Source organism: Dromaius novaehollandiae, chromosome W, assembly GCF_036370855.1.
Source record: "Dromaius novaehollandiae isolate bDroNov1 chromosome W, bDroNov1.hap1, whole genome shotgun sequence".
In the NCBI taxonomy this organism is placed as follows: domain Eukaryota; kingdom Metazoa; phylum Chordata; class Aves; order Casuariiformes; family Dromaiidae; genus Dromaius; species Dromaius novaehollandiae.
The window spans coordinates 30886746-30896996 of record NC_088130.1 but is presented as its reverse complement, the minus strand read 5'-3'; the positions used below and the strand labels follow the sequence as shown (position 1 = coordinate 30896996).

Sequence of the window (10251 nt, the reverse complement as noted above, 5' to 3'; positions counted from 1 at the left end):
TACCCCTGCACCCCCTCCTATGCACCCCCAATACTGGCTTTTCTGGACTAGCAGCCCAACACCCATGGCCCTGTTAGGCTGCGTACAAATTGGGCTTCAGCCTCATTAGCGCTCACTAGTTCATTAAACTGTCCTCGTGTAATAAAGGGTGCAGCAGGATCTGCTCCGGATAAGAATGCCGGCTTCTCCCACAGGAGCGTAGCAGCAACAAGGAACAACTACGGTATTTTGAGCAATTGTCATAATGACAAAAACATTGAATTATTGCAGTTTACATCAGATGCCTACAAGCTAAATTCTATTTTTTCTAAGTCTGGCAGATTTGGGGGGCGGGGAGGAGAGGAACTCCAAAAAGCTGTAAAAGAGGTAAAAGATAACAACACCGCAATCATAATAATCCTCCAGAATCTGCAAACTTGGGAACTGTAAATATTTATAAATTTACCTTGAGAAATTTTTGGGGGTGTAAGTGAGTACTGCTGATATGCAAACTGATGCACAGAGAACTCTCATGATTTACACAGCAAGTCAGTGGAAATTCTAGGAACAAAATCAAGATGTTTTGATGTGTAATGGCTCTTCTCAAGCTACAGAACTGCATTTCAGTCATTTTGACATGTTGTAGATTCACTGCTTTCTTTTCTACATGCTAATATTCTGTAAAAGACAACTGTTGTTCTCCTGCACTCCTTTGTCAGTGTTGTAAACTTCTTTAAAATATGAATTGCATATTTCTTCAGGTTGTTGTACTTTGCTCTCATTCGTTAGCTGATCTGGGGAAGGTAAAAGGCATATTTACATTTTTATAACAAGCTTTCAGTTTATCAGACTCATTTTCTTCTTTCCTCCACCCACCCCTCATGTATTAAGGCTGTTTGCATGATAACAATTAATAGAAGCAAGAATTTTTATGATAATTCCTACGATCAAGTTTTCAGCTTTTAAAATTCTCACTCTATACATACAGATCGTATTACCTTTGGGAAAGCTTTTATTAATCTCAATGTCAGGGCTGTTTCAACAAATCTACTGTAGTAATGAAAAGTCATCTTATCACATTTTGCTCTCAGTAAATTTACTATTCTTTGATAAGGTTGCAAACAACTGGGAAGTAATTGATCTGTAATTAGTGTGGCAACTGCACAAGATAGACTGCACTGGGATTTCATCATTTATCTGCCTGGTGCTGTGCATCCTGCTCTGTAATATTAAATTATTTAGCTTCTCTCTTCAAATACAAATGGTCTTATGCATCCTCCATTATTTTAGGAACTCTCGGAAGCTGAGAATAACATTTAAATTTCTGATTATCTGTCACCAGTGGAATTATTGCCGGAGAGATCATTTTTCACACATGCCTTGCCGTGTCCTTACTTAGCAGGCCATTGTGTGCCTGCCTCTGTGAATGGACGCTACGAAAGCCCCTTTGATCTGCACCCAATTTGCCCTTTTTAATCACTTGGCTGCACTAAGCCTCCTGATATATGTGATTTCTACAGCTGAATTCTTCAAGAGCTGTGGTAACTAAAGGGCACAAGCCTAGCATGCTATGGCATAGCACCGCCACCATCATCTTCAGTTTCCAGTTACTAAAGCTAGGCCTACAGTGAAAACAGGCGCCTGTTGGCAGGATGTGTTCATAGCATGACTTTTCAGGATCATACGGACATGAAATGTGGGCTTCTTCGCCACTGTGTCACTTCTTAACTACAAAGATGGGGCAAAGAGGTAGCATGGATGTGTTTGCTGACCTGGGAAGAGATCTACATAATCAAAGACATAATTCCTGCAATACATGAGGGAGAGAGGGATGACATTACCCTTTTGTCGCCTGGCTTCATTTTCTTTCCGTTAATAGTTACATGAATCAATTCACCAAGAAGGTCAAGGAGAGCCAATCACTTGCACTCAGAAGTGTCAGGACAGTTACACATTAGTTCACGTCTAGTCTCTGACTCCTTATTAATTTCTGCGGTATCACTGACAGGCAAATGAGCAGAGCAGAAGAGCAAGTGAAAGTGCTCCCGCACTATATAGAGTGACATGATAAAATTTGGGATATTAGTTTCTGTTCCATTTCTTATGCATCCTAAGTCTAGCTTTTTGTCCACTTCAGCAACAAATTGCCAAGCAGAGGTTTTCGATGAGCCGATTGATGTGCCAAGCTGTTAATGTAGAACATAACAATTAGCCCAAGTGATTCAAAATTCCTCCCCATATATATTTGTCATCAGCTAATTTCATTTGCTCATTGCCTTAGCTCTGCGAAGCCCTCTGAAGCGTCCCCCAGTGTAAGCAGTATCAGTGAAAATGCCTCGGTGTTCTTGCTGCTTCTCTTAATCAGTAATAAATATGTCAACAACACCAGTCCTGCCTCAGCACTTTGAGCAGTGTGTTGGTAATGGCCCATTTCTAATGTATGCATACTTTACTTTTCATGCTTGCGGTATTTAGTGCTCTAGGTATCCCTTTTGGTACCAGCCCCCTAGAGATTCACTTCTCTTGTCGTGTTACAGCTGGGGAGTGTCTCGCTCAGCCATAAAACACAGGCAGCCTTTCTTTTCTGCCTTCCCCGGTAGCATATGTTTCAGTGATTTCCTGGTTTCCCCACAGCCTGTTTTCTAGTAAAAATTACACATGGGCTGAGAAATAGCCATCTTCCCAAGTGCCTCAGCAGAGCTCTGTCGTGCAGAGCGCCGCAGATGGCGCGTAGCCTGCTGCCAGCTTTTCAGCGACTGGAACTGGGTAAGTAGGTTTTGAGTACAAAATGTCTGCAAACTGCACCTCGTCGCTTGCAGTGTCAAAACACATTTTTCAGAGTTGCTGGTGGAGCCTGACCTGCTGACAAAAATTTTGACTTTGAGGTGTTCTTGACATATGTTAGATTAAGTAAAATGCTGGAGCCTGAATATATTCTTTTACATGTTATACTTAATCAAATATTTATCATTTTCTCTGCCCATAATACCTGTAAATCTCCCTCTCTCCGATCCTAATCTTCCTTTTTAATCTCTGAGCTGAGCAGGAATCACAGATTGCAAAATCACGCGTTAGTTTGTTCACTTGAAATATGATATAAAGCAAGAAGCAAGACTTGTAGCAGGATGTATTATATTTCCCAAGACTGACTGCGCTAAGAGTCACTAGCGCTGTGGTATATCCTGGAGAACAACGTGCTCCTTTTCACCTTGTCTGAACCCACTGCAAAACGGAAAGGTGAAAAGTTAGCGCTTTCAGCAAGTCTCACCACACAGAACAGCAGATGCAGTTTGGGAACCTCGGAATTAGTGAGACTTAACTTAAAATATATTAGTGAGAGAAGAAAAAAAGGAAATGAAAAGGCACTCTAATGCCATATGCTATAAATCTATTTGTAGGCCCAAGATGCTCAGAATATGCAATTAGAGGCAAGAGGAAGAAAGTGCTAAGGCCTCTCCGGTTTAAGCTGTTTTACCCTTTGCTGTTCCCTCTGGCTTTAGCTGAGCTCGACCATGCTTCAGATCTGCTTGCATAAAGTATGTGCCCTTATTTGACTTCCCCTAGACTCCACTGCACCAACTGATTGTGAAAATCAAACAGAAGCTGAACCTCATTAGTATACACTAATGGGGAATTGGCAAAAAGCCTCTCGACACACAACTAAATGGCAAGGGGGTGCACTGCAGGCAAGCCAACGGGAGCAACATGATCCTGACCCTGAGATGAATATTTTGCGTCGGCTTTACAGGCACCTGTCAGCGCAGCCCTCGCTGCAGCCTCGCTCCCTCCGACTTGCACAGGAGCTGTTGAGGGGCTGCCTCCTCTGCACTACGTTTAGGGGGACTTTTACAGTGCAACCAAGTCGAGTCAGTAGAAGCTGTTCACGCATTTGCCGCACAGTTTCCAAAGCATTTCCGTAAGCCAACAAGTGCAGTTGAAAACTGCCAGGCCCAATCCTAGATCTGTTCCAAGAGGTGGGTGGTGTCATACAGAAAAGTGCTCTGTGTATTTTTCAGAGCAATGATAAGAAAAGTCAGGTGCAATAATGTGTAGAGACTACCGCTTGACTCAAGAAGTTGGTAACGACAACCAGTTTACTGATTTAAACCCACTGTGCACGAATAGCGATCGAAATCAACTCCATGCGACTGACTAATGGCAACGGTGAGCTTGGTGCTCTTGGTTCAGACCACAGGAGATGGGCATCCTCCTCCCAGAATCCCATCACCGAGGCTGAGGGCTGGCAGAGACAAGGGAGATCCTCCAGCAGCTCTGGATGACTGCCCATGTGGCCGCTTGGTGCTGAACCTTCAAAGTACGTCCGTGGTGAGTGCACGTAGCCCTGGGCACCAGAAGCCTCACGGACCAGCATCCACAACCACAGGGCTGCCCCCGGCTGTGCTGGGGATGGAGGAGCAGTTTGGGGACATCTGCCCTGGGCCACCAACTTTAAGCCACAAAAAGGATGCCCCACATATCAGTGTTCTGTGGCACCCTGAGATATCCTCAATCATTAAGTAAGGGCAAATTTGCTGAAAGAGCAAAAGCACAGGTAAACGGAAATTATTTCCATAAACAAAAGTGAATGGAAATAGGCTGAATCTTGATGAGCCCACATAATGGTTACGTAGAGGAACAGAAAAACATAAAAGCCCTACATGTGCACATGCACTTCTAGCCTGCCAAAACAAGAAATGATCAAAGCAAAAAAGAAGCAGATGTGGACAAGTTCTTAGCAAGAGAAAAGTGTAGCCAAGTTCACTGACCTTTATTTTAATTTTCTTTAGTTCTCAGCCTCATGAAGAGTCCAGGAAATGGAATGTGCTAATCCCAGCTGGTACAATCTGCAAGAAAGGTGCAAAATCTCCCCAAACCAGAGAAAATTGAATGCAGCCAGAAGCCTGTCTAATCTCCCCTCCCTCAGTGTCCTTCTAAATAGAGCTCGGCTGATGCCTCTGTCAGGGGCCACCAAATGAGGCAACGAGGAACTTGCACTGCGGCAGAGAGCTCGTTTTTTAAAATATATTAATACCTCTCAGAGAAAGATGATTTCAGCCAGCTGAGAATTTATTTGAAACACTGGGGGATATTTTTTCATATGGCAAGCAAGAGCTCCTGATTTTTCTGTTGTTGCTCTATTTCCAGCATCGCATCATTCGATAGCACCCAGCAGAGCAATAGGGGAATATTACCAGGGAATGCTCTGGCTGGGGGTTTAAACCGACTCCTGGAGGCCTGTGTTTGTTTTTTATTTTGTGATGTTTCCAGCCTGCTGCTACATAAATATGAACACTGAGGGTACGGTTGGAAATTTTCACAATTATTATTACGTGGCATTTACAGAGCACTTTTCATCTCGATGTATAAATTTAGGACAGTGAAAATCCTTCTGAAGTAGACAGTTTTATGCCCATTTCACAAACAGACTACGCACAGAAACATGTATGTGCGAGAGGCAGCCCGCAAACGAACCGAAGCCGAGGCCAAACGGCAGGACTGCCGGCCCCCGGCTCGGGACGGTGCCGCAGCAACGCAGGCTTTGACCTCCCGCCGCGGAGGCCAAAACCCTCCCCGTCAGTGTGGGCAGGAGCGTTACCGTTGGCTTTTGCGGGGCCGGGGGGCTGAGACGATGGCGGGGCTGCCGAGGTCACCCGAGTCAAGGCAGGTGGCGCGTGGTGGTGGCACCTGCTGGCCCCGCCGCTGGCTCCCGAGCGCGCGCGCAGCCGGAAAGGGCCTATTCAGCCTCTCTCTGTTGGCCAAAACATTCCCGAAGACAAGCCTGTCCTTTCAAGCGCTGACAGGAGGTGAATGCCCACGGCGCGTAGCTCGTTGCTCAGTTTTGTTTTGTTTGACCCAACTTGCCGCACGCTGAGATTACCCGGCGGAGTCACCAAGCGCCGTGACGGGCCCTGCACCAACCCCCAGGGAGATGCATACGCGTAGACTGCGGGAATCGTGACCTGCTGTCTTATACCATATTTGATCTAATTATCGGAATGCCGATATACATTTTTGCCTATCTACATTTTTGAAAAAACATTTCAAGCTTTCATGACTTGGCACATTATTAGAGCGCACAGTAAGTTTTCCTTCGCTTTTTGCTTGAAGGTATTTTGGGTCCGCAACTTATCCACTTATTATATAGGTGATCTAGCATCACCGTATCAGCGTATACCAAATGGGTTAAATTACATGGGTTTTAACTGATTGCTGAACTTCCAATCAGCAGCTATAGTGGGACCACAGGATTAGGAATGTGATTGAAAATCTAGGTATTAGTGACCAGAATAAGAGGTTTAAATAGAAAATATCAAGGGTTTTCAACCAAATTTTTCCTTCTTCCTAGACTTTTTTTAAAAGATGAATTTATTTTGGCTCATAAATGTCACTGTTGATTTTTACCTCATGTCTTATGAAAAACTTTTTTAAAAAATTTTGTACTATTTCAAAGCTAAACCAAAATTTTTATTTGCAATTTTTGTATTTTTTTCTTTTTATATCCCCCACCCTTTCTGATCTGTCAGTTTTTAAAACTTCTGCAGAGTTTTCACATTGCTTCATAAAAATTCTGCAACATTTCCTGTCTTTTGCTACTTTAACCTCTCTAAACATGAAAGGGTATAGGGTATGGCAAGTGGAGAAAAGTAAAAGTAAAACATGAAAATTAGCCTGCTTAGGCAGAGGCCAAAAGGCAAAATAAGAAGAAACAGAGGGAAAAAGAAAACCTAAAATAGCAACATCTGAAGCTTTTCTGCAAAAAAAATGAAAAAGGACTTTCAAAGGAAAAGTACGAATTAAAATTTTAGATAGCAGAACTCTGCCATACAGTCTTTTCTTTTTTAACTTGAATTCAAGAAGGTGGAAAAACAGCTTCAACTCGTATAAATCAGCAGGCTGAGAGGGTGTGGTGGTGTTATGATACTGCATGCTACATCCCTGCCAGACAATCTGGAGATTCATTTTTGCCATTTCTGTTCCAGTTCTCCCTCTACCCCACCTTTCACTTGGTATGTTAGTCCTGTGCAAAATTTTGTGATATAACATTTAGGAGCAGCTGAACTATTTCTTGTCATCTCTGACCCACTTTATATAAAAAAAGAAATGAATTAAAAGCAAAAAATTATTTTGCTATTTAGCAAGCAAAATAAAATCATTTAAGCAATCTGCAACTTTGCAAAGAAGAAAATAGCAGAAACATTAGCACAGAGCAATGTACATGCATATTTCAAAGTCCTGCTTTAATAAACAAGTTCATTAACAAATTTAGAAAGGCTCATAAACCTTGGAATATTTTCCTCTAATGAGAAAGCAATAGAAACTGGAAATAGGCGTAGGATAGAGCTGGAAAAAGCTGTTCTTTCTTGCATATTTTTAGGTGCATCAGACTAAACATTGTAATGGTTTTCTTTTTGCATATGATCATACTCATTCAGCAATGTAGACATTCAATAGCCACATTTGCATGGGCAAACTGGGTAATTACACAATTAATGTTATGAGATGGATACTCAGAAACACAGCATGCAAAGGTCTGTTCTGCCTTAAAAGTGTGCCTCTTGATGTGACAACAAACGTTCTGTGTTCACATGTCCACAGAAAAACTGTCTTTGGTGATTTTGATAAATGCAGAAAACCGTACCATTAAATTAATCACAGCCTCCCCTCCTGGGTTTAAAGAGAGAGGATGCGCCACAAGCATCACGTCATTTCCATCTTCAGGGCTGACACACGCCTCTACGTGTGTTTACTGCACTTACTGAAGCTTTAAACATAAAGGAGGGAAAGCAAATTTGAATGAATACCCAAAGGTTTGTTTAATAATGTAATAATTATCCCAGTTAAAGCACAGAGTTCGAGAAATTGCTCCCAGAGCTAGTAAAGCTGTAGTCTGAATCTGTATTTCTCTTCCTGAAGAGACTCCAGAATATGCTGTTTTCCCTTTAATCCTTTTCCCGTCAGATGACTGGGGAAATCCATTTTTTGCGCCTTTGCCTAAAGGCACGTGCAGGAGCAACGCAGAGCCCTCTTCTCGCCTGAGCAGCCTCTCACGCCAGAGTCTACCAAAGCCCCTCTCTGGGTTTCGCACCCTGAGTCTACCAGTCTACCTGCTTTTCACCCACTCTTAAATTAGGCTGCAGAGGTCATTGCTCCCTGCTGCATCAGGAGCTCAGGGCAGCGCGGCGGGGATGAGCCCAGGGGTCGGTGCGCTGCTGCTGGGCCCCTGGGCGCGTCGCCCCGCTCGGTGCCGCCGGACCACCCTGTCCCGCCAGCGGCACCGCCCCAGCCACACCGCTCGTCCCCCTCTTCATCCCCTTACGAGTACTGCGACACCCGATGCGATTTTCTAGCATTTATGCTCTCAAATTTACTATTTTATGAGGGCTCATTAATGAGTTTTACAGCTAAGATGTTTGTTCAACCTCTCCTTGCACGCTGTTAAAACTGTGCTGTTTTAATGGCTGTGAGCCCACAAGATCAGATCTCCGCTCAAGAATATTTATATGTGTGGTAAGATTATTCAATTTGCCAACAAACGAGGTTACAGTACCTTGTAAGTCATTCATTTTGATGTTTATTTCCTCTGGAATTGCTCTCCGGGGTAGATCTTCCTTCCTGTCAAATGGCTGCGCGCTCGCTTCCCGCCAGCTGTTCCCCCTCTCCTCCGTCTCCCTGGATGGTTCCTGGTTTGAAAGAAATGCATATTCCCTGACTCGTTTCTTTTCTACCCAGGCCAACGAAAGCAGAGTCTGGCCCATTATTTGCATGAAATGCTAGGGCAGGAAAGGGAGGGACGCGGAGAGAAACCGAGCAGTATTTTTTTCTGAGCTCTTGGTTCGGTTCACCTTTTCCCCATGTAACTGTGCAGCTCGCCTGGGGGGGGGGCAGTGCGGACGGAAGATCCTGGTTGTCCTCGGGGTCTGGGCCCAAAAGGTAATTCGGATAATTTGGTTTGAAAGGCTTCACTGTGGAGAACTGTGTTACGCTGGCAGCGTGTATTCCCTCTCCTTCGCCTCGTCGCTCTGAACGGGCCAATTCTGCTCTAAAGAAAACTGCAGTAAATGCCTACACAAAGATGCCAGCCCCCACTGAAGGGGGAACAGCACCATCGCAATTCCTCCAAGTCGGGGACTGAGGAAAACTCCACCACCCAAGCCAGGGCTGCCCGTCCCATGCTGGCTACCTAGCGGCAGTCCAACCCATACACTCGTCCGTTGGAGCCGCAGCCTGATTCCTCCCTGAAAACAACAAAAACTAAATGAGGCCAACAGGGCCTTTTGCGATGCAAGTGCTCTTGTACGCTCCGAGTGTCGCTTCCAAGGACTTTGTGCTGCTCTTTTTCTTCTTCTTCTGTAGGGCCTTTTACTGCTAACGAAAACAGAAGTTGCAAAGAATGCATGTCTTGATATCTTAATAGGTTTTCTATTCTACCGGGACACCTTAGCATCTTGAAAGTTTTAAGTTGATATACAGTATAACAGTAAAAAATTAATTATTATTAAGGGTTAACCAAGGACCTGAGTGGTAGAAACCAATCCAGTTGTGTATAATTAGGCAGTAGCTACCTTGTAATATTGAAGCTGTAAATAGCCCCAAAGGGGACCCTGACAGAAGGCTGAGGTGTTTACAAGGCACAAGAGATGCTGTCTCGAAGTACATAATTCCTGTTGCCATAACTATTGCTGATATAATGGATGTGTTCATTAAAACCAGAGGATTATTTGTTTATCCATCTTTTTGCTATCACAGGCACTTCCTCAGAGGAGGGGGGCAGCAATTTCTTAATATAGGTTTGTTGCATACACCTTTATTTTGCCTAGTCGGAGAAATATTGAAGGATTGCTTTATTGATTGTTAACCAGAGAGCTGCTCCCTGCTGGGAAACCCCCTGCTCACAATCGCTTCCGAACAGCACTAGAAAACCCAGAAGGGAAGGAAATATGCACACCACATCCATTTTTAGATTCCTGTTGGGTCCGGAGAGTGCTGACACTCGTTAAATCTTTGCCTGCGAGGCACAATCTGCTTTCCCCTGCACGGCCATGGCTCAGGCGGGCTGGCGGCACACGAAACCCGTGCCTGCGCGAGGTGACTCGCACTGGGCAGAAGGTTCGATAGCTACCCCAAAATGGAAAACCTTACTTACCAATACAGCTTCTAAATGCTAACATTTAAAGTGCTGTTGCAGCCTTTGAGGCAACGATCAGCAGGGATTCTGGCTGCGGCGGAGCAGGGGGAGGCGGCGCAGCCCCGGCTAGCAGGGCTGCCGCGAGA

General features: G+C 44.4%; 1 long non-coding RNA gene across 1 annotated transcript; it reads right to left on the bottom strand.

Annotated features, from left to right (window-relative positions):
* Nucleotides 1-39: 39 nt before the first annotated feature.
* On the bottom strand, nucleotides 40-9216 carry LOC135324233 (uncharacterized). Its single transcript, XR_010385592.1, has 4 exons — nucleotides 8823-9216; nucleotides 8528-8660; nucleotides 4746-4823; nucleotides 40-773 (listed from the first exon to the last, which is right to left on the bottom strand). It is a non-coding gene; the product is annotated as an uncharacterized LOC135324233 (long non-coding RNA).
* Between the last annotated feature and the right edge of the window lie 1035 nt (nucleotides 9217-10251).